A 14,888-nucleotide genomic window follows, 5' to 3' on the forward strand; every position below is an offset into this window, starting at 1 on the left:
ACAAAGGTCCCCGACGAGAATGCCTCTGGAAGCAACATGCTAAGCCTGGATAGCTCAGGCTTTGGAGCATGCAACTCTTTGTTTGTAGACTATACACCCAGCAAATTTGAAACATTCATTTGAAACTGTATCTGGACAAAATGTCAGCCTTCTGGACACAGGCCAAGCGTTTGAAACGATGACGGTCACAAAGGTCCCCGACGAGAATGCCTCTGGTTGCGTAGCAGTAAGCCCGGCTAGCTCAGTCGGTAGAGCATGAGACTCTTAATCTCAGGGTCGTGGGTTCGAGCCCCACGTTGGGCGTGTTTACATTATGGAGGTCTATCCGTCACTCTGAGAGGCTTCAAGTAGTTGAATCAACTATTGCAGATCCAGAGGTGCTGTGGCTTAGCTGGTTGAAAGCGCCTGTCTTGTAAACAGGAGATCCTGGGTTCAACTCCCAGCAGCACCTCACTGTGTTTGTTTCATACAACTGGCCCATTTTTAACTTTCACCAATGTTGTGGATTCAAACGTATAGCGTCACAAAGGTCCCAGACGAGAATGCCTCTGGAAGCAACATGCTAAAGCCTGGATAGCTCAGGCGTTGGAGCATGGCACTCTTTGTTTGTAGACTATACACCCAGCGAATTTGAAACTGTATCTGGACAAAATGTCAGCCTTCTGGACACAGGCCAAGCGTTTGAAACGATGACGGTCACAAAGGTCCCCGACGAGAATGCCTCTGGTTGCATAACAGTAAGCCCGGCTAGCTCAGTCGGTAGAGCATGAGACTCTTAATCTCAGGGTCGTGGGTTCGAGCCCCAAGTTGGGCGTGTTTACATTAAGGAGGCCTATCCGTCACTCTGAGAGGCTTCAAGTAGTTGAATCAACTATTGCAGATCCAGAGGTGCTGTGGCTTAGCTGGTTGAAAGCGCCTGTCGTGTAAACAGGAGATCCTGGGTTCAACTCCCAGCAGCACCTCACTGTGTTTGTTTCATACAACTGGCCCATTTTTAACTTTCACCAATGTTGTGGATTCAAACGTATAGCGTCACAAAGGTCCCAGACGAGAATGCCTCTGGAAGCAACATGCTAAAGCCTGGATAGCTCAGGCGTTGGAGCATGGCACTCTTTGTTTGTGGACTATACACCCAGCAAATTTGAAACATTCATTTGAAACTGTATCTGGACAAAATGTCAGCCTTCTGGACACAGGCCAAGGGTTTGAAACGATGACGGTCACAAAGGTCCCCGACGAGAATGCCTCTGGTTGCGTAGCAGTAAGCCAGGCTAGCTCAGTTGGTAGAGCATGAGACTCTTAATCTCAGGGTCGTGGGTTCGAGCCCCACGTTGGGTGTGTTTACATTATGGAGGCCTATCCGTCACTCTGAGAGGCTTCAAGTAGTTGAATACACTATTGCATATCCAGAGGTGCTGTGACTTAGCTGGTTGAAAGCGCTTGTCTGGTAAACAGTAGATCCTGGGTTCAACTCCCAGCAGCACCTCCCTGTGTTTATTTTATACAACTGGCACATTTTTTACTGTCACCAATGTTGTGGATTCAAACGTATAGCGTCACAAAGGTCCCAGACGAGAATGCCTCTGGAAGCAACATGCTAAGCCTGGATAGCTCAGGCTTTGGAGCATGCAACTCTTTGTTTGTAGACTATACACCCAGCGAATTTGAAACTGTATCTGGACAAAATGTCAGCCTTCTGGACACAGGCCAAGCGTTTGAAACGATGACGGTCACAAAGGTCCCCGACGAGAATGCCTCTGGTTGCGTAGCAGTAAGCCCGGCTAGCTCAGTCGGTAGAGCATGAGACTCTTAATCTCAGGGTCGTGGGTTCGAGCCCCACGTTGGGCGTGTTTACATTATGGAGGCCTATCCGTCACTCTGAGAGGCTTCAAGTAGTTGAATCAACTATTTCAATCCAGAGGTGCTGTGGCTTAGCTGGTTGAAAGCGCCTGTCTTGTAAACAGGAAATCCTGGGTTCAACTCCCAGCAGCACCTCCCTGTGTTTGTTTTATAAAACTGGCACATTTTTTACTTTCACCAATGTTGTGGATTCAAACGTATACCGTCACAAAGGTCCCCGACGAGAATGCCTCTGGAAGCAACATGCTAAGCCTGGATAGCTCAGGCTTTGGAGCATGCAACTCTTTGTTTGTAGACTATACACCCAGCAAATTTGAAACATTCATTTGAAACTGTATCTGGACAAAATGTCAGCCTTCTGGACACAGGCCAAGCGTTTGAAACGATGACGGTCACAAAGGTCCCCGACGAGAATGCCTCTGGTTGCGTAGCAGTAAGCCCGGCTAGCTCAGTCGGTAGAGCATGAGACTCTTAATCTCAGGGTCGTGGGTTCGAGCCCCACGTTGGGCGTGTTTACATTATGGAGGTCTATCCGTCACTCTGAGAGGCTTCAAGTAGTTGAATCAACTATTGCAGATCCAGATGTGCTGTGGCTTAGCTGGTTGAAAGCGCCTGTCTTGTAAACAGGAGATCCTGGGTTCAACTCCCAGCAGCACCTCCCTGTGTTTGTTTATAAAACTGGCCCATTTTTAACTTTCATCAATGTTGTGGATTCAAACGTATAGCGTCACAAAGGTCCCAGACGAGAATGCCTCTGGAAGCAACATGCTGAGCCTGGATAGCTCAGGCTTTGGAGCATGCAACTCTTTGTTTGTAGACTATACACCCAGCGAATTTGAAACTGTATCTGGACAAAATGTCAGCCTTCTGGACACAGGCCAAGCGTTTGAAACGATGACGGTCACAAAGGTCCCCGACGAGAATGCCTCTGGTTGCGTAGCAGTAAGCCCGGCTAGCTCAGTCGGTAGAGCATGAGACTCTTAATCTCAGGGTCGTGGGTTCGAGCCCCACGTTGGGCGTGTTTACATTATGGAGGCCTATCCGTCACTCTGAGAGGCTTCAAGTAGTTGAATCAACTATTGCAGATCAAGAGGTGCTGTGGCTTAGCTGGTTGAAACCGCCTGTCTTGTAAACAGGAGATCCTGGGTTCAACTCCCAGCAGCACCTCACTGTGTTTGTTTCATACAACTGGCCCATTTTTAACTTTCACCAATGTTGTGGATTCAAACGTATAGCGTCACAAAGGTCCCAGACGAGAATGCCTCTGGAAGCAACATGCTAAGCCTGGATAGCTCAGGCTTTGGAGCATGCAACTCTTTGTTTGTAGACTATACACCCAGCGAATTTGAAACTGTATCTGGACAAAATGTCAGCCTTCTGGACACAGGCCAAGCGTTTGAAACGATGACGGTCACAAAGGTCCCCGACGAGAATGCCTCTGGTTGCGTAGCAGTAAGCCCGGCTAGCTCAGTCGGTAGAGCATGAGACTCTTAATCTCAGGGTCGTGGGTTCGAGCCCCACGTTGGGCGTGTTTACATTATGGAGGCCTATCCGTCACTCTGAGAGGCTTCAAGTAGTTGAATCAACTGTTGCAGATCCAGAGGTGCTGTGGCTTAGCTGGTTGAAAGCGCCTGTCTTGTAAACAGGAGATCCTGGGTTCAACTCCCAGCAGCACCTCACTGTGTTTGTTTCATACAACTGGCCCATTTTTAACTTTCACCAATGTTGTGGATTCAAACGTATAGCGTCACAAAGGTCCCAGACGAGAATGCCTCTGGAAGCAACATGCTAAAGCCCGGATAGCTCAGGCGTTGGAGCATGGCACTCTTTGTTTGTAGACTATACACCCAGCAAATTTGAAACATTCATTTGAAACTGTATCTGGACAAAATGTCAGCCTTCTGGACACAGGCCAAGCGTTTGAAACGATGACGGTCACAAAGGTCCCCGACGAGAATGCCTCTGGTTGCATAACAGTAAGCCCGGCTAGCTCAGTCGGTAGAGCATGAGACTCTTAATCTCAGGGTCGTGGGTTCGAGCCCCATGTTGGGCGTCTTTACATTATGGAGGCCTATCCGTCACTCTGAGAGGCTTCAAGTAGTTGAATCAACTATTTCAATCCAGAGGTGCTGTGGCTTAGCTGGTTGAAAGCGCCTGTCTTGTAAACAGGAAATCCTGGGTTCAACTCCCAGCAGCACCTCCCTGTGTTTGTTTTATAAAACTGGCACATTTTTTACTTTCACCAATGTTGTGGATTAAAACGTATACCGTCACAAAGGTCCCCGACGAGAATGCCTCTGGAAGCAACATGCTAAGCCTGGATAGCTCAGGCTTTGGAGCATGCAACTCTTTGTTTGTAGACTATACACCCAGCAAATTTGAAACATTCATTTGAAACTGTATCTGGACAAAATGTCAGCCTTCTGGACACAGGCCAAGCGTTTGAAACGATGACGGTCACAAAGGTCCCCGACGAGAATGCCTCTGGTTGCGTAGCAGTAAGCCCGACTAGCTCAGTCGGTAGAGCATGAGACTCTTAATCTCAGGGTCGTGGGTTCGAGCTCCAAGTTGGGCGTGTTTACATTAAGGAGGCCTATCCGTCACTCTGAGAGGCTTCAAGTAGTTGAATCAACTATTGCAGATCCAGAGGTGCTGTGGCTTAGCTGGTTGAAAGCGCCTGTCGTGTAAACAGGAGATCCTGGGTTCAACTCCCAGCAGCACCTCACTGTGTTTGTTTCATACAACTGGCCCATTTTTAACTTTCACCAATGTTGTGGATTCAAACGTATAGCGTCACAAAGGTCCCAGACGAGAATGCCTCTGGAAGCAACATGCTAAAGCCTGGATAGCTCAGGCGTTGGAGCATGGCACTCTTTGTTTGTGGACTATACACCCAGCAAATTTGAAACATTCATTTGAAACTGTATCTGGACAAAATGTCAGCCTTCTGGACACAGGCCAAGGGTTTGAAACGATGACGGTCACAAAGGTCCCCGACGAGAATGCCTCTGGTTGCGTAGCAGTAAGCCAGGCTAGCTCAGTTGGTAGAGCATGAGACTCTTAATCTCAGGGTCGTGGGTTCGAGCCCCACGTTGGGTGTGTTTACATTATGGAGGCCTATCCGTCACTCTGAGAGGCTTCAAGTAGTTGAATACACTATTGCATATCCAGAGGTGCTGTGACTTAGCTGGTTGAAAGCGCTTGTCTGGTAAACAGGAGATCCTGGGTTCAACTCCCAGCAGCACCTCCCTGTGTTTATTTTATACAACTGGCACATTTTTTACTGTCACCAATGTTGTGGATTCAAACGTATAGCGTCACAAAGGTCCCAGACGAGAATGCCTCTGGAAGCAACATGCTAAGCCTGGATAGCTCAGGCTTTGGAGCATGCAACTCTTTGTTTGTAGACTATACACCCAGCGAATTTGAAACTGTATCTGGACAAAATGTCAGCCTTCTGGACACAGGCCAAGCGTTTGAAACGATGACGGTCACAATGGTCCCCGACGAGAATGCCTCTGGTTGCGTAGCAGTAAGCCCGGCTAGCTCAGTCGGTAGAGCATGAGACTCTTAATCTCAGGGTCGTGGGTTCGAGCCCCACGTTGGGCGTGTTTACATTATGGAGGCCTATCCGTCACTCTGAGAGGCTTCAAGTAGTTGAATCAACTATTGCAGATCCAGAGGTGCTGTGGCTTAGCTGGTTGAAACCGCCTGTCTTGTAAACAGGAGATCCTGGGTTCAACTCCCAGCAGCACCTCACTGTGTTTGTTTCATACAACTGGCCCATTTTTAACTTTCACCAATGTTGTGGATTCAAACGTATAGCGTCACAAAGGTCCCAGACGAGAATGCCTCTGGAAGCAACATGCTAAGCCTGGATAGCTCAGGCTTTGGAGCATGCAACTCTTTGTTTGTAGACTATACACCCAGCGAATTTGAAACTGTATCTGGACAAAATGTCAGCCTTCTGGACACAGGCCAAGCGTTTGAAACGATGACGGTCACAAAGGTCCCCGACGAGAATGCCTCTGGTTGCATAACAGTAAGCCCGGCTAGCTCAGTCGGTAGAGCATGAGACTCTTAATCTCAGGGTCGTGGCTTCGAGCCCCATGTTGGGCGTGTTTACATTATGGAGGCCTATCCGTCACTCTGAGAGGCTTCAAGTAGTTGAATCAACTATTTCAATCCAGAGGTGCTGTGGCTTAGCTGGTTGAAAGCGCCTGTCTTGTAAACAGGAGATCCTGGGTTCAACTCCCAGCAGCACCTCACTGTGTTTGTTTCATACAACTGGCCCATTTTTAACTTTCACCAATGTTGTGGATTCGAACGTATACCGTCACAAAGGTCCCCGACGAGAATGCCTCTGGAAGCAACATGCTAAGCCTGGATAGCTCAGGCTTTGGAGCATGCAACTCTTTGTTTGTAGACTATACACCCAGCAAATTTGAAACATTCATTTGAAACTGTATCTGGACAAAATGTCAGCCTTCTGGACACAGGCCAAGCGTTTGAAACGATGACGGTCACAAAGGTCCCCGACGAGAATGCCTCTGGTTGCGTAGCAGTAAGCCCGACTAGCTCAGTCGGTAGAGCATGAGACTCTTAATCTCAGGGTCGTGGGTTCGAGCCCCAAGTTGGGCGTGTTTACATTAAGGAGGCCTATCCGTCACTCTGAGAGCCTTCAAGTAGTTGAATCAACTATTGCAGATCCAGAGGTCCTGTGGCTTAGCTGGTTGAAAGCGCCTGTCGTGTAAACAGGAGATCCTGGGTTCAACTCCCAGCAGCACCTCACTGTGTTTGTTTCATACAACTGGACCATTTTTAACTTTCACCAATGTTGTGGATTCAAACGTATAGCGTCACAAAGGTCCCAGACGAGAATGCCTCTGGAAGCAACATGCTAAAGCCTGGATAGCTCAGGCGTTGGAGCATGGCACTCTTTGTTTGTGGACTATACACCCAGCAAATTTGAAACATTCATTTGAAACTGTATCTGGACAAAATGTCAGCCTTCTGGACACAGGCCAAGCGTTTGAAACGATGACGGTCACAAAGGTCCCCGACGAGAATGCCTCTGGTTGCGTAGCAGTAAGCCAGGCTAGCTCAGTTGGTAGAGCATGAGACTCTTAATCTCAGGGTCGTGGGTTCGAGCCCCACGTTGGGTGTGTTTACATTATGGAGGCCTATCCGTCACTCTGAGAGGCTTCAAGTAGTTGAATCAACTATTGCAGATCCAGAGGTGCTGTGGCTTAGCTGGTTGAAAGTGCCTGTCTTGTAAACAGGAGATCCAGGTTTCAACTCCCAGCAGCACCTCACTGTGTTTGTTTCATACAACTGGCCCATTTTTTACTTTCACCAATGTTGTGGATTCAAACGTATAGCGTCACAAGGGTCCCAGACGAGAATGCCTCTGGAAGCAACATGCTAAGCCTGGATAGCTCAGGCGTTGGAGCATGGCACTCTTTGTTTGTAGACTATACACCCAGCAAATTTGAAACATTCATTTGAAACTGTATCTGGACAAAATGTCAGCCTTCTGGACACAGGCCAAGCGTTTGAAACGATGACGGTCACAAAGGTCCCCGACGAGAATGCCTCTGGTTGCATAACAGTAAGCCCGGCTAGCTCAGTCGGTAGAGCATGAGACTCTTAATCTCAGGGTCGTGGGTTCGAGCCCCATGTTGGGCGTGTTTACATTATGGAGGCCTATCCGTCACTCTGAGAGGCTTCAAGTAGTTGAATCAACTATTTCAATCCAGAGGTGCTGTGGCTTAGCTGGTTGAAAGCGCCTGTCTTGTAAACAGGAGATCCTGGGTTCAACTCCCAGCAGCACCTCACTGTGTTTGTTTCATACAACTGGCCCATTTTTTACTTTCACCAATGTTGTGGATTCAAACGTATAGCGTCACAAAGGTCCCAGACGAGAATGCCTCTGGAAGCAACATGCTAAAGCCTGGATAGCTCAGGCGTTGGAGCATGGCACTCTTTGTTTGTGGACTATACACCCAGCAAATTTGAAACATTCATTTGAAACTGTATCTGGACAAAATGTCAGCCTTCTGGACACAGGCCAAGCGTTTGAAACGATGACGGTCACAAAGGTCCCCGACGAGAATGCCTCTGGTTGCGTAGCAGTAAGCCCGGCTAGCTCAGTCGGTAGAGCATGAGACTTTTAATCTTAGGGTCGTGGGTTCGAGCCCCACGTTGGGTGTGTTTACATTATGGAGGCCTATCCGTCACTCTGAGAGGCTTCAAGTAGTTGAATACACTATTGCATATCCAGAGGTGCTGTGACTTAGCTGGTTGAAAGCGCTTGTCTGGTAAACAGGAGATCCTGGGTTCAACTCCCAGCAGCACCTCTCTGTGTTTATTTTATACAACTGGCACATTTTTTACTGTCACCAATGTTGTGGATTCAAACGTATAGCGTCACAAAGGTCCCAGACGAGAATGCCTCTGGAAGCAACATGCTAAGCCTGGATAGCTCAGGCTTTGGAGCATGCAACTCTTTGTTTGTAGACTATACACCCAGCAAATTTGAAACTGTATCTGGACAAAATGTCAGCCTTCTGGACACAGGCCAAGCGTTTGAAACGATGACGGTCACAAAGGTCCCCGACGAGAATGCCTCTGGTTGCGTAGCAGTAAGCCCGGCTAGCTCAGTCGGTAGAGCATGAGACTCTTAATCTCAGGGTCGTGGGTTCGAGCCCCACGTTGGGCGTGTTTACATTATGGAGGCCTATCCGTCACTCTGAGAGGCTTCAAGTAGTTGAATCAACTATTGCAGATCCAGAGGTGCTGTGGCTTAGCTGGTTGAAACCGCCTGTCTTGTAAACAGGAGATCCTGGGTTCAACTCCCAGCAGCACCTCACTGTGTTTGTTTCATACAACTGGCCCATTTTTAACTTTCACCAATGTTGTGGATTCAAACGTATAGCGTCACAAAGGTCCCAGACGAGAATGCCTCTGGAAGCAACATGCTAAAGCCTGGATAGCTCAGGCGTTGGAGCATGGCACTCTTTGTTTGTAGACTATACACCCAGCAAATTTGAAACATTCATTTGAAACTGTATCTGGACAAAATGTCAGCCTTCTGGACACAGGCCAAGCGTTTGAAACGATGACGGTCACAAAGGTCCCCGACGAGAATGCCTCTGGTTGCATAACAGTAAGCCCGGCTAGCTCAGTCGGTAGAGCATGAGACTCTTAATCTCAGGGTCGTGGGTTCGAGCCCCATGTTGGGCGTGTTTACATTATGGAGGCCTATCCGTCACTCTGAGAGGCTTCAAGTAGTTGAATCAACTATTTCAATCCAGAGGTGCTGTGGCTTAGCTGGTTGAAAGCGCCTGTCTTGTAAACAGGAAATCCTGGGTTCAACTCCCAGCAGCACCTCCCTGTGTTTGTTTTATAAAACTGGCACATTTTTTACTTTCACCAATGTTGTGGATTCGAACGTATACCGTCACAAAGGTCCCCGACGAGAATGCCTCTGGAAGCAACATGCTAAGCCTGGATAGCTCAGGCTTTGGAGCATGCAACTCTTTGTTTGTAGACTATACACCCAGCAAATTTGAAACATTCATTTGAAACTGTATCTGGACAAAATGTCAGCCTTCTGGACACAGGCCAAGCGTTTGAAACGATGACGGTCACAAAGGTCCCCGACGAGAATGCCTCTGGTTGCGTAGCAGTAAGCCCGACTAGCTCAGTCGGTAGAGCATGAGACTCTTAATCTCAGGGTCGTGGGTTCGAGCCCCAAGTTGGGCGTGTTTACATTAAGGAGGCCTATCCGTCACTCTGAGAGGCTTCAAGTAGTTGAATCAACTATTGCAGATCCAGAGGTGCTGTGGCTTAGCTGGTTGAAAGCGCCTGTCGTGTAAACAGGAGATCCTGGGTTCAACTCCCAGCAGCACCTCACTGTGTTTGTTTATAAAACTGGCCCATTTTTAACTTTCACCAATGTTGTGGATTCAAACGTATAGCGTCACAAAGGTCCCAGACGAGAATGCCTCTGGAAGCAACATGCTAAAGCCTGGATAGCTCAGGCGTTGGAGCATGGCACTCTTTGTTTGTGGACTATACACCCAGCAAATTTGAAACATTCATTTGAAACTGTATCTGGACAAAATGTCAGCCTTCTGGACACGGGCCAAGCGTTTGAAACGATGACGGTCACAATGGTCCCCGACGAGAATGCCTCTGGTTGCGTAGCAGTAAGCCCGGCTAGCTCAGTCGGTAGAGCATGAGACTCTTAATCTCAGGGTCGTGGGTTCGAGCCCCACGTTGGGCGTGTTTACATTATGGAGGCCTATCCGTCACTCTGAGAGGCTTCAAGTAGTTGAATCAACTATTGCAGATCAAGAGGTGCTGTGGCTTAGCTGGTTGAAACCGCCTGTCTTGTAAACAGGAGATCCTGGGTTCAACTCCCAGCAGCACCTCACTGTGTTTGTTTCATACAACTGGCCCATTTTTAACTTTCACCAATGTTGTGGATTCAAACGTATAGCGTCACAAAGGTCCCAGACGAGAATGCCTCTGGAAGCAACATGCTAAGCCTGGATAGCTCAGGCTTTGGAGCATGCAACTCTTTGTTTGTAGACTATACACCCAGCGAATTTGAAACTGTATCTGGACAAAATGTCAGCCTTCTGGACACAGGCCAAGCGTTTGAAACGATGACGGTCACAAAGGTCCCCGACGAGAATGCCTCTGGTTGCGTAGCAGTAAGCCCGGCTAGCTCAGTCGGTAGAGCATGAGACTCTTAATCTCAGGGTCGTGGGTTCGAGCCCCACGTTGGGCGTGTTTACATTATGGAGGCCTATCCGTCACTCTGAGAGGCTTCAAGTAGTTGAATCAACTGTTGCAGATCCAGAGGTGCTGTGGCTTAGCTGGTTGAAAGCGCCTGTCTTGTAAACAGGAGATCCTGGGTTCAACTCCCAGCAGCACCTCACTGTGTTTGTTTCATACAACTGGCCCATTTTTAACTTTCACCAATGTTGTGGATTCAAACGTATAGCGTCACAAAGGTCCCAGACGAGAATGCCTCTGGAAGCAACATGCTAAAGCCCGGATAGCTCAGGCGTTGGAGCATGGCACTCTTTGTTTGTAGACTATACACCCAGCAAATTTGAAACATTCATTTGAAACTGTATCTGGACAAAATGTCAGCCTTCTGGACACAGGCCAAGCGTTTGAAACGATGACGGTCACAAAGGTCCCCGACGAGAATGCCTCTGGTTGCATAACAGTAAGCCCGGCTAGCTCAGTCGGTAGAGCATGAGACTCTTAATCTCAGGGTCGTGGGTTCGAGCCCCATGTTGGGCGTGTTTACATTATGGAGGCCTATCCGTCACTCTGAGAGGCTTCAAGTAGTTGAATCAACTATTTCAATCCAGAGGTGCTGTGGCTTAGCTGGTTGAAAGCGCCTGTCTTGTAAACAGGAAATCCTGGGTTCAACTCCCAGCAGCACCTCCCTGTGTTTGTTTTATAAAACTGGCACATTTTTTACTTTCACCAATGTTGTGGATTAAAACGTATACCGTCACAAAGGTCCCCGACGAGAATGCCTCTGGAAGCAACATGCTAAGCCTGGATAGCTCAGGCTTTGGAGCATGCAACTCTTTGTTTGTAGACTATACACCCAGCAAATTTGAAACATTCATTTGAAACTGTATCTGGACAAAATGTCAGCCTTCTGGACACAGGCCAAGCGTTTGAAACGATGACGGTCACAAAGGTCCCCGACGAGAATGCCTCTGGTTGCGTAGCAGTAAGCCCGACTAGCTCAGTCGGTAGAGCATGAGACTCTTAATCTCAGGGTCGTGGGTTCGAGCTCCAAGTTGGGCGTGTTTACATTAAGGAGGCCTATCCGTCACTCTGAGAGGCTTCAAGTAGTTGAATCAACTATTGCAGATCCAGAGGTGCTGTGGCTTAGCTGGTTGAAAGCGCCTGTCGTGTAAACAGGAGATCCTGGGTTCAACTCCCAGCAGCACCTCACTGTGTTTGTTTCATACAACTGGCCCATTTTTAACTTTCACCAATGTTGTGGATTCAAACGTATAGCGTCACAAAGGTCCCAGACGAGAATGCCTCTGGAAGCAACATGCTAAAGCCTGGATAGCTCAGGCGTTGGAGCATGGCACTCTTTGTTTGTGGACTATACACCCAGCAAATTTGAAACATTCATTTGAAACTGTATCTGGACAAAATGTCAGCCTTCTGGACACAGGCCAAGGGTTTGAAACGATGACGGTCACAAAGGTCCCCGACGAGAATGCCTCTGGTTGCGTAGCAGTAAGCCAGGCTAGCTCAGTTGGTAGAGCATGAGACTCTTAATCTCAGGGTCGTGGGTTCGAGCCCCACGTTGGGTGTGTTTACATTATGGAGGCCTATCCGTCACTCTGAGAGGCTTCAAGTAGTTGAATACACTATTGCATATCCAGAGGTGCTGTGACTTAGCTGGTTGAAAGCGCTTGTCTGGTAAACAGGAGATCCTGGGTTCAACTCCCAGCAGCACCTCCCTGTGTTTATTTTATACAACTGGCACATTTTTTACTGTCACCAATGTTGTGGATTCAAACGTATAGCGTCACAAAGGTCCCAGACGAGAATGCCTCTGGAAGCAACATGCTAAGCCTGGATAGCTCAGGCTTTGGAGCATGCAACTCTTTGTTTGTAGACTATACACCCAGCGAATTTGAAACTGTATCTGGACAAAATGTCAGCCTTCTGGACACAGGCCAAGCGTTTGAAACGATGACGGTCACAATGGTCCCCGACGAGAATGCCTCTGGTTGCGTAGCAGTAAGCCCGGCTAGCTCAGTCGGTAGAGCATGAGACTCTTAATCTCAGGGTCGTGGGTTCGAGCCCCACGTTGGGCGTGTTTACATTATGGAGGCCTATCCGTCACTCTGAGAGGCTTCAAGTAGTTGAATCAACTATTGCAGATCCAGAGGTGCTGTGGCTTAGCTGGTTGAAACCGCCTGTCTTGTAAACAGGAGATCCTGGGTTCAACTCCCAGCAGCACCTCACTGTGTTTGTTTCATACAACTGGCCCATTTTTAACTTTCACCAATGTTGTGGATTCAAACGTATAGCGTCACAAAGGTCCCAGACGAGAATGCCTCTGGAAGCAACATGCTAAGCCTGGATAGCTCAGGCTTTGGAGCATGCAACTCTTTGTTTGTAGACTATACACCCAGCGAATTTGAAACTGTATCTGGACAAAATGTCAGCCTTCTGGACACAGGCCAAGCGTTTGAAACGATGACGGTCACAAAGGTCCCCGACGAGAATGCCTCTGGTTGCATAACAGTAAGCCCGGCTAGCTCAGTCGGTAGAGCATGAGACTCTTAATCTCAGGGTCGTGGCTTCGAGCCCCATGTTGGGCGTGTTTACATTATGGAGGCCTATCCGTCACTCTGAGAGGCTTCAAGTAGTTGAATCAACTATTTCAATCCAGAGGTGCTGTGGCTTAGCTGGTTGAAAGCGCCTGTCTTGTAAACAGGAGATCCTGGGTTCAACTCCCAGCAGCACCTCACTGTGTTTGTTTCATACAACTGGCCCATTTTTAACTTTCACCAATGTTGTGGATTCGAACGTATACCGTCACAAAGGTCCCCGACGAGAATGCCTCTGGAAGCAACATGCTAAGCCTGGATAGCTCAGGCTTTGGAGCATGCAACTCTTTGTTTGTAGACTATACACCCAGCAAATTTGAAACATTCATTTGAAACTGTATCTGGACAAAATGTCAGCCTTCTGGACACAGGCCAAGCGTTTGAAACGATGACGGTCACAAAGGTCCCCGACGAGAATGCCTCTGGTTGCGTAGCAGTAAGCCCGACTAGCTCAGTCGGTAGAGCATGAGACTCTTAATCTCAGGGTCGTGGGTTCGAGCCCCAAGTTGGGCGTGTTTACATTAAGGAGGCCTATCCGTCACTCTGAGAGCCTTCAAGTAGTTGAATCAACTATTGCAGATCCAGAGGTCCTGTGGCTTAGCTGGTTGAAAGCGCCTGTCGTGTAAACAGGAGATCCTGGGTTCAACTCCCAGCAGCACCTCACTGTGTTTGTTTCATACAACTGGACCATTTTTAACTTTCACCAATGTTGTGGATTCAAACGTATAGCGTCACAAAGGTCCCAGACGAGAATGCCTCTGGAAGCAACATGCTAAAGCCTGGATAGCTCAGGCGTTGGAGCATGGCACTCTTTGTTTGTGGACTATACACCCAGCAAATTTGAAACATTCATTTGAAACTGTATCTGGACAAAATGTCAGCCTTCTGGACACAGGCCAAGCGTTTGAAACGATGACGGTCACAAAGGTCCCCGACGAGAATGCCTCTGGTTGCGTAGCAGTAAGCCAGGCTAGCTCAGTTGGTAGAGCATGAGACTCTTAATCTCAGGGTCGTGGGTTCGAGCCCCACGTTGGGTGTGTTTACATTATGGAGGCCTATCCGTCACTCTGAGAGGCTTCAAGTAGTTGAATCAACTATTGCAGATCCAGAGGTGCTGTGGCTTAGCTGGTTGAAAGTGCCTGTCTTGTAAACAGGAGATCCAGGTTTCAACTCCCAGCAGCACCTCACTGTGTTTGTTTCATACAACTGGCCCATTTTTTACTTTCACCAATGTTGTGGATTCAAACGTATAGCGTCACAAGGGTCCCAGACGAGAATGCCTCTGGAAGCAACATGCTAAGCCTGGATAGCTCAGGCGTTGGAGCATGGCACTCTTTGTTTGTAGACTATACACCCAGCAAATTTGAAACATTCATTTGAAACTGTATCTGGACAAAATGTCAGCCTTCTGGACACAGGCCAAGCGTTTGAAACGATGACGGTCACAAAGGTCCCCGACGAGAATGCCTCTGGTTGCATAACAGTAAGCCCGGCTAGCTCAGTCGGTAGAGCATGAGACTCTTAATCTCAGGGTCGTGGGTTCGAGCCCCATGTTGGGCGTGTTTACATTATGGAGGCCTATCCGTCACTCTGAGAGGCTTCAAGTAGTTGAATCAACTATTTCAATCC

At 48.3% G+C, this 14,888-nt stretch overlaps 54 non-coding genes across 54 annotated transcripts; all 54 read left to right on the forward strand.

Moving 5' to 3' along the window:
• The first annotated feature begins 230 nt into the window (after window positions 1-230).
• Window positions 231-303, forward strand: trnak-cuu (transfer RNA lysine (anticodon CUU)). The gene has a single exon. It is a non-coding gene; the product is annotated as a tRNA-Lys (tRNA).
• Window positions 304-376: 73 nt separating this feature from the next.
• Window positions 377-451, forward strand: trnat-ugu (transfer RNA threonine (anticodon UGU)). The gene has a single exon. It is a non-coding gene; the product is annotated as a tRNA-Thr (tRNA).
• Window positions 452-741: 290 nt separating this feature from the next.
• trnak-cuu (transfer RNA lysine (anticodon CUU)) lies at window positions 742-814 on the forward strand. The gene has a single exon. It is a non-coding gene; the product is annotated as a tRNA-Lys (tRNA).
• A 73-nt stretch (window positions 815-887) lies between these two features.
• trnat-ugu (transfer RNA threonine (anticodon UGU)) lies at window positions 888-962 on the forward strand. The gene has a single exon. It is a non-coding gene; the product is annotated as a tRNA-Thr (tRNA).
• Window positions 963-1,265: 303 nt separating this feature from the next.
• Window positions 1,266-1,338, forward strand: trnak-cuu (transfer RNA lysine (anticodon CUU)). The gene has a single exon. It is a non-coding gene; the product is annotated as a tRNA-Lys (tRNA).
• Window positions 1,339-1,775: 437 nt separating this feature from the next.
• On the forward strand, window positions 1,776-1,848 carry trnak-cuu (transfer RNA lysine (anticodon CUU)). The gene has a single exon. It is a non-coding gene; the product is annotated as a tRNA-Lys (tRNA).
• Window positions 1,849-1,920: 72 nt separating this feature from the next.
• trnat-ugu (transfer RNA threonine (anticodon UGU)) lies at window positions 1,921-1,995 on the forward strand. The gene has a single exon. It is a non-coding gene; the product is annotated as a tRNA-Thr (tRNA).
• Window positions 1,996-2,297: 302 nt separating this feature from the next.
• trnak-cuu (transfer RNA lysine (anticodon CUU)) lies at window positions 2,298-2,370 on the forward strand. The gene has a single exon. It is a non-coding gene; the product is annotated as a tRNA-Lys (tRNA).
• Window positions 2,371-2,443: 73 nt separating this feature from the next.
• Window positions 2,444-2,518, forward strand: trnat-ugu (transfer RNA threonine (anticodon UGU)). The gene has a single exon. It is a non-coding gene; the product is annotated as a tRNA-Thr (tRNA).
• Window positions 2,519-2,806: 288 nt separating this feature from the next.
• Window positions 2,807-2,879, forward strand: trnak-cuu (transfer RNA lysine (anticodon CUU)). The gene has a single exon. It is a non-coding gene; the product is annotated as a tRNA-Lys (tRNA).
• A 73-nt stretch (window positions 2,880-2,952) lies between these two features.
• On the forward strand, window positions 2,953-3,027 carry trnat-ugu (transfer RNA threonine (anticodon UGU)). Its single transcript has one exon. It is a non-coding gene; the product is annotated as a tRNA-Thr (tRNA).
• A 289-nt stretch (window positions 3,028-3,316) lies between these two features.
• trnak-cuu (transfer RNA lysine (anticodon CUU)) lies at window positions 3,317-3,389 on the forward strand. Its single transcript has one exon. It is a non-coding gene; the product is annotated as a tRNA-Lys (tRNA).
• Window positions 3,390-3,462: 73 nt separating this feature from the next.
• On the forward strand, window positions 3,463-3,537 carry trnat-ugu (transfer RNA threonine (anticodon UGU)). Its single transcript has one exon. It is a non-coding gene; the product is annotated as a tRNA-Thr (tRNA).
• A 303-nt stretch (window positions 3,538-3,840) lies between these two features.
• trnak-cuu (transfer RNA lysine (anticodon CUU)) lies at window positions 3,841-3,913 on the forward strand. Its single transcript has one exon. It is a non-coding gene; the product is annotated as a tRNA-Lys (tRNA).
• Window positions 3,914-3,985: 72 nt separating this feature from the next.
• On the forward strand, window positions 3,986-4,060 carry trnat-ugu (transfer RNA threonine (anticodon UGU)). Its single transcript has one exon. It is a non-coding gene; the product is annotated as a tRNA-Thr (tRNA).
• A 302-nt stretch (window positions 4,061-4,362) lies between these two features.
• trnak-cuu (transfer RNA lysine (anticodon CUU)) lies at window positions 4,363-4,435 on the forward strand. The gene has a single exon. It is a non-coding gene; the product is annotated as a tRNA-Lys (tRNA).
• A 73-nt stretch (window positions 4,436-4,508) lies between these two features.
• On the forward strand, window positions 4,509-4,583 carry trnat-ugu (transfer RNA threonine (anticodon UGU)). The gene has a single exon. It is a non-coding gene; the product is annotated as a tRNA-Thr (tRNA).
• Window positions 4,584-4,886: 303 nt separating this feature from the next.
• On the forward strand, window positions 4,887-4,959 carry trnak-cuu (transfer RNA lysine (anticodon CUU)). Its single transcript has one exon. It is a non-coding gene; the product is annotated as a tRNA-Lys (tRNA).
• A 73-nt stretch (window positions 4,960-5,032) lies between these two features.
• trnat-ggu (transfer RNA threonine (anticodon GGU)) lies at window positions 5,033-5,107 on the forward strand. Its single transcript has one exon. It is a non-coding gene; the product is annotated as a tRNA-Thr (tRNA).
• Window positions 5,108-5,396: 289 nt separating this feature from the next.
• On the forward strand, window positions 5,397-5,469 carry trnak-cuu (transfer RNA lysine (anticodon CUU)). Its single transcript has one exon. It is a non-coding gene; the product is annotated as a tRNA-Lys (tRNA).
• Window positions 5,470-5,542: 73 nt separating this feature from the next.
• Window positions 5,543-5,617, forward strand: trnat-ugu (transfer RNA threonine (anticodon UGU)). Its single transcript has one exon. It is a non-coding gene; the product is annotated as a tRNA-Thr (tRNA).
• A 289-nt stretch (window positions 5,618-5,906) lies between these two features.
• trnak-cuu (transfer RNA lysine (anticodon CUU)) lies at window positions 5,907-5,979 on the forward strand. The gene has a single exon. It is a non-coding gene; the product is annotated as a tRNA-Lys (tRNA).
• Window positions 5,980-6,051: 72 nt separating this feature from the next.
• trnat-ugu (transfer RNA threonine (anticodon UGU)) lies at window positions 6,052-6,126 on the forward strand. The gene has a single exon. It is a non-coding gene; the product is annotated as a tRNA-Thr (tRNA).
• A 302-nt stretch (window positions 6,127-6,428) lies between these two features.
• Window positions 6,429-6,501, forward strand: trnak-cuu (transfer RNA lysine (anticodon CUU)). The gene has a single exon. It is a non-coding gene; the product is annotated as a tRNA-Lys (tRNA).
• A 73-nt stretch (window positions 6,502-6,574) lies between these two features.
• On the forward strand, window positions 6,575-6,649 carry trnat-ugu (transfer RNA threonine (anticodon UGU)). The gene has a single exon. It is a non-coding gene; the product is annotated as a tRNA-Thr (tRNA).
• A 303-nt stretch (window positions 6,650-6,952) lies between these two features.
• Window positions 6,953-7,025, forward strand: trnak-cuu (transfer RNA lysine (anticodon CUU)). The gene has a single exon. It is a non-coding gene; the product is annotated as a tRNA-Lys (tRNA).
• Window positions 7,026-7,475: 450 nt separating this feature from the next.
• trnak-cuu (transfer RNA lysine (anticodon CUU)) lies at window positions 7,476-7,548 on the forward strand. The gene has a single exon. It is a non-coding gene; the product is annotated as a tRNA-Lys (tRNA).
• A 72-nt stretch (window positions 7,549-7,620) lies between these two features.
• trnat-ugu (transfer RNA threonine (anticodon UGU)) lies at window positions 7,621-7,695 on the forward strand. The gene has a single exon. It is a non-coding gene; the product is annotated as a tRNA-Thr (tRNA).
• A 303-nt stretch (window positions 7,696-7,998) lies between these two features.
• trnak-uuu (transfer RNA lysine (anticodon UUU)) lies at window positions 7,999-8,071 on the forward strand. The gene has a single exon. It is a non-coding gene; the product is annotated as a tRNA-Lys (tRNA).
• A 73-nt stretch (window positions 8,072-8,144) lies between these two features.
• Window positions 8,145-8,219, forward strand: trnat-ggu (transfer RNA threonine (anticodon GGU)). The gene has a single exon. It is a non-coding gene; the product is annotated as a tRNA-Thr (tRNA).
• Window positions 8,220-8,508: 289 nt separating this feature from the next.
• On the forward strand, window positions 8,509-8,581 carry trnak-cuu (transfer RNA lysine (anticodon CUU)). The gene has a single exon. It is a non-coding gene; the product is annotated as a tRNA-Lys (tRNA).
• Window positions 8,582-8,654: 73 nt separating this feature from the next.
• trnat-ugu (transfer RNA threonine (anticodon UGU)) lies at window positions 8,655-8,729 on the forward strand. Its single transcript has one exon. It is a non-coding gene; the product is annotated as a tRNA-Thr (tRNA).
• A 303-nt stretch (window positions 8,730-9,032) lies between these two features.
• trnak-cuu (transfer RNA lysine (anticodon CUU)) lies at window positions 9,033-9,105 on the forward strand. The gene has a single exon. It is a non-coding gene; the product is annotated as a tRNA-Lys (tRNA).
• A 72-nt stretch (window positions 9,106-9,177) lies between these two features.
• Window positions 9,178-9,252, forward strand: trnat-ugu (transfer RNA threonine (anticodon UGU)). Its single transcript has one exon. It is a non-coding gene; the product is annotated as a tRNA-Thr (tRNA).
• A 302-nt stretch (window positions 9,253-9,554) lies between these two features.
• Window positions 9,555-9,627, forward strand: trnak-cuu (transfer RNA lysine (anticodon CUU)). Its single transcript has one exon. It is a non-coding gene; the product is annotated as a tRNA-Lys (tRNA).
• A 73-nt stretch (window positions 9,628-9,700) lies between these two features.
• Window positions 9,701-9,775, forward strand: trnat-ugu (transfer RNA threonine (anticodon UGU)). The gene has a single exon. It is a non-coding gene; the product is annotated as a tRNA-Thr (tRNA).
• A 302-nt stretch (window positions 9,776-10,077) lies between these two features.
• trnak-cuu (transfer RNA lysine (anticodon CUU)) lies at window positions 10,078-10,150 on the forward strand. The gene has a single exon. It is a non-coding gene; the product is annotated as a tRNA-Lys (tRNA).
• Window positions 10,151-10,223: 73 nt separating this feature from the next.
• trnat-ugu (transfer RNA threonine (anticodon UGU)) lies at window positions 10,224-10,298 on the forward strand. The gene has a single exon. It is a non-coding gene; the product is annotated as a tRNA-Thr (tRNA).
• A 289-nt stretch (window positions 10,299-10,587) lies between these two features.
• trnak-cuu (transfer RNA lysine (anticodon CUU)) lies at window positions 10,588-10,660 on the forward strand. Its single transcript has one exon. It is a non-coding gene; the product is annotated as a tRNA-Lys (tRNA).
• A 73-nt stretch (window positions 10,661-10,733) lies between these two features.
• trnat-ugu (transfer RNA threonine (anticodon UGU)) lies at window positions 10,734-10,808 on the forward strand. Its single transcript has one exon. It is a non-coding gene; the product is annotated as a tRNA-Thr (tRNA).
• Window positions 10,809-11,111: 303 nt separating this feature from the next.
• trnak-cuu (transfer RNA lysine (anticodon CUU)) lies at window positions 11,112-11,184 on the forward strand. The gene has a single exon. It is a non-coding gene; the product is annotated as a tRNA-Lys (tRNA).
• Window positions 11,185-11,256: 72 nt separating this feature from the next.
• Window positions 11,257-11,331, forward strand: trnat-ugu (transfer RNA threonine (anticodon UGU)). The gene has a single exon. It is a non-coding gene; the product is annotated as a tRNA-Thr (tRNA).
• Window positions 11,332-11,633: 302 nt separating this feature from the next.
• Window positions 11,634-11,706, forward strand: trnak-cuu (transfer RNA lysine (anticodon CUU)). The gene has a single exon. It is a non-coding gene; the product is annotated as a tRNA-Lys (tRNA).
• Window positions 11,707-11,779: 73 nt separating this feature from the next.
• trnat-ugu (transfer RNA threonine (anticodon UGU)) lies at window positions 11,780-11,854 on the forward strand. Its single transcript has one exon. It is a non-coding gene; the product is annotated as a tRNA-Thr (tRNA).
• A 303-nt stretch (window positions 11,855-12,157) lies between these two features.
• trnak-cuu (transfer RNA lysine (anticodon CUU)) lies at window positions 12,158-12,230 on the forward strand. The gene has a single exon. It is a non-coding gene; the product is annotated as a tRNA-Lys (tRNA).
• A 73-nt stretch (window positions 12,231-12,303) lies between these two features.
• On the forward strand, window positions 12,304-12,378 carry trnat-ggu (transfer RNA threonine (anticodon GGU)). The gene has a single exon. It is a non-coding gene; the product is annotated as a tRNA-Thr (tRNA).
• A 289-nt stretch (window positions 12,379-12,667) lies between these two features.
• trnak-cuu (transfer RNA lysine (anticodon CUU)) lies at window positions 12,668-12,740 on the forward strand. Its single transcript has one exon. It is a non-coding gene; the product is annotated as a tRNA-Lys (tRNA).
• Window positions 12,741-12,813: 73 nt separating this feature from the next.
• On the forward strand, window positions 12,814-12,888 carry trnat-ugu (transfer RNA threonine (anticodon UGU)). The gene has a single exon. It is a non-coding gene; the product is annotated as a tRNA-Thr (tRNA).
• A 289-nt stretch (window positions 12,889-13,177) lies between these two features.
• On the forward strand, window positions 13,178-13,250 carry trnak-cuu (transfer RNA lysine (anticodon CUU)). Its single transcript has one exon. It is a non-coding gene; the product is annotated as a tRNA-Lys (tRNA).
• A 72-nt stretch (window positions 13,251-13,322) lies between these two features.
• trnat-ugu (transfer RNA threonine (anticodon UGU)) lies at window positions 13,323-13,397 on the forward strand. The gene has a single exon. It is a non-coding gene; the product is annotated as a tRNA-Thr (tRNA).
• A 302-nt stretch (window positions 13,398-13,699) lies between these two features.
• On the forward strand, window positions 13,700-13,772 carry trnak-cuu (transfer RNA lysine (anticodon CUU)). Its single transcript has one exon. It is a non-coding gene; the product is annotated as a tRNA-Lys (tRNA).
• A 73-nt stretch (window positions 13,773-13,845) lies between these two features.
• trnat-ugu (transfer RNA threonine (anticodon UGU)) lies at window positions 13,846-13,920 on the forward strand. Its single transcript has one exon. It is a non-coding gene; the product is annotated as a tRNA-Thr (tRNA).
• A 303-nt stretch (window positions 13,921-14,223) lies between these two features.
• trnak-cuu (transfer RNA lysine (anticodon CUU)) lies at window positions 14,224-14,296 on the forward strand. Its single transcript has one exon. It is a non-coding gene; the product is annotated as a tRNA-Lys (tRNA).
• Window positions 14,297-14,746: 450 nt separating this feature from the next.
• Window positions 14,747-14,819, forward strand: trnak-cuu (transfer RNA lysine (anticodon CUU)). Its single transcript has one exon. It is a non-coding gene; the product is annotated as a tRNA-Lys (tRNA).
• Window positions 14,820-14,888: the final 69 nt, after the last annotated feature.

This window comes from Osmerus eperlanus, chromosome 4, assembly GCF_963692335.1.
Source record: "Osmerus eperlanus chromosome 4, fOsmEpe2.1, whole genome shotgun sequence".
Classification (NCBI taxonomy): Eukaryota; Metazoa; Chordata; class Actinopteri; order Osmeriformes; family Osmeridae; genus Osmerus; species Osmerus eperlanus.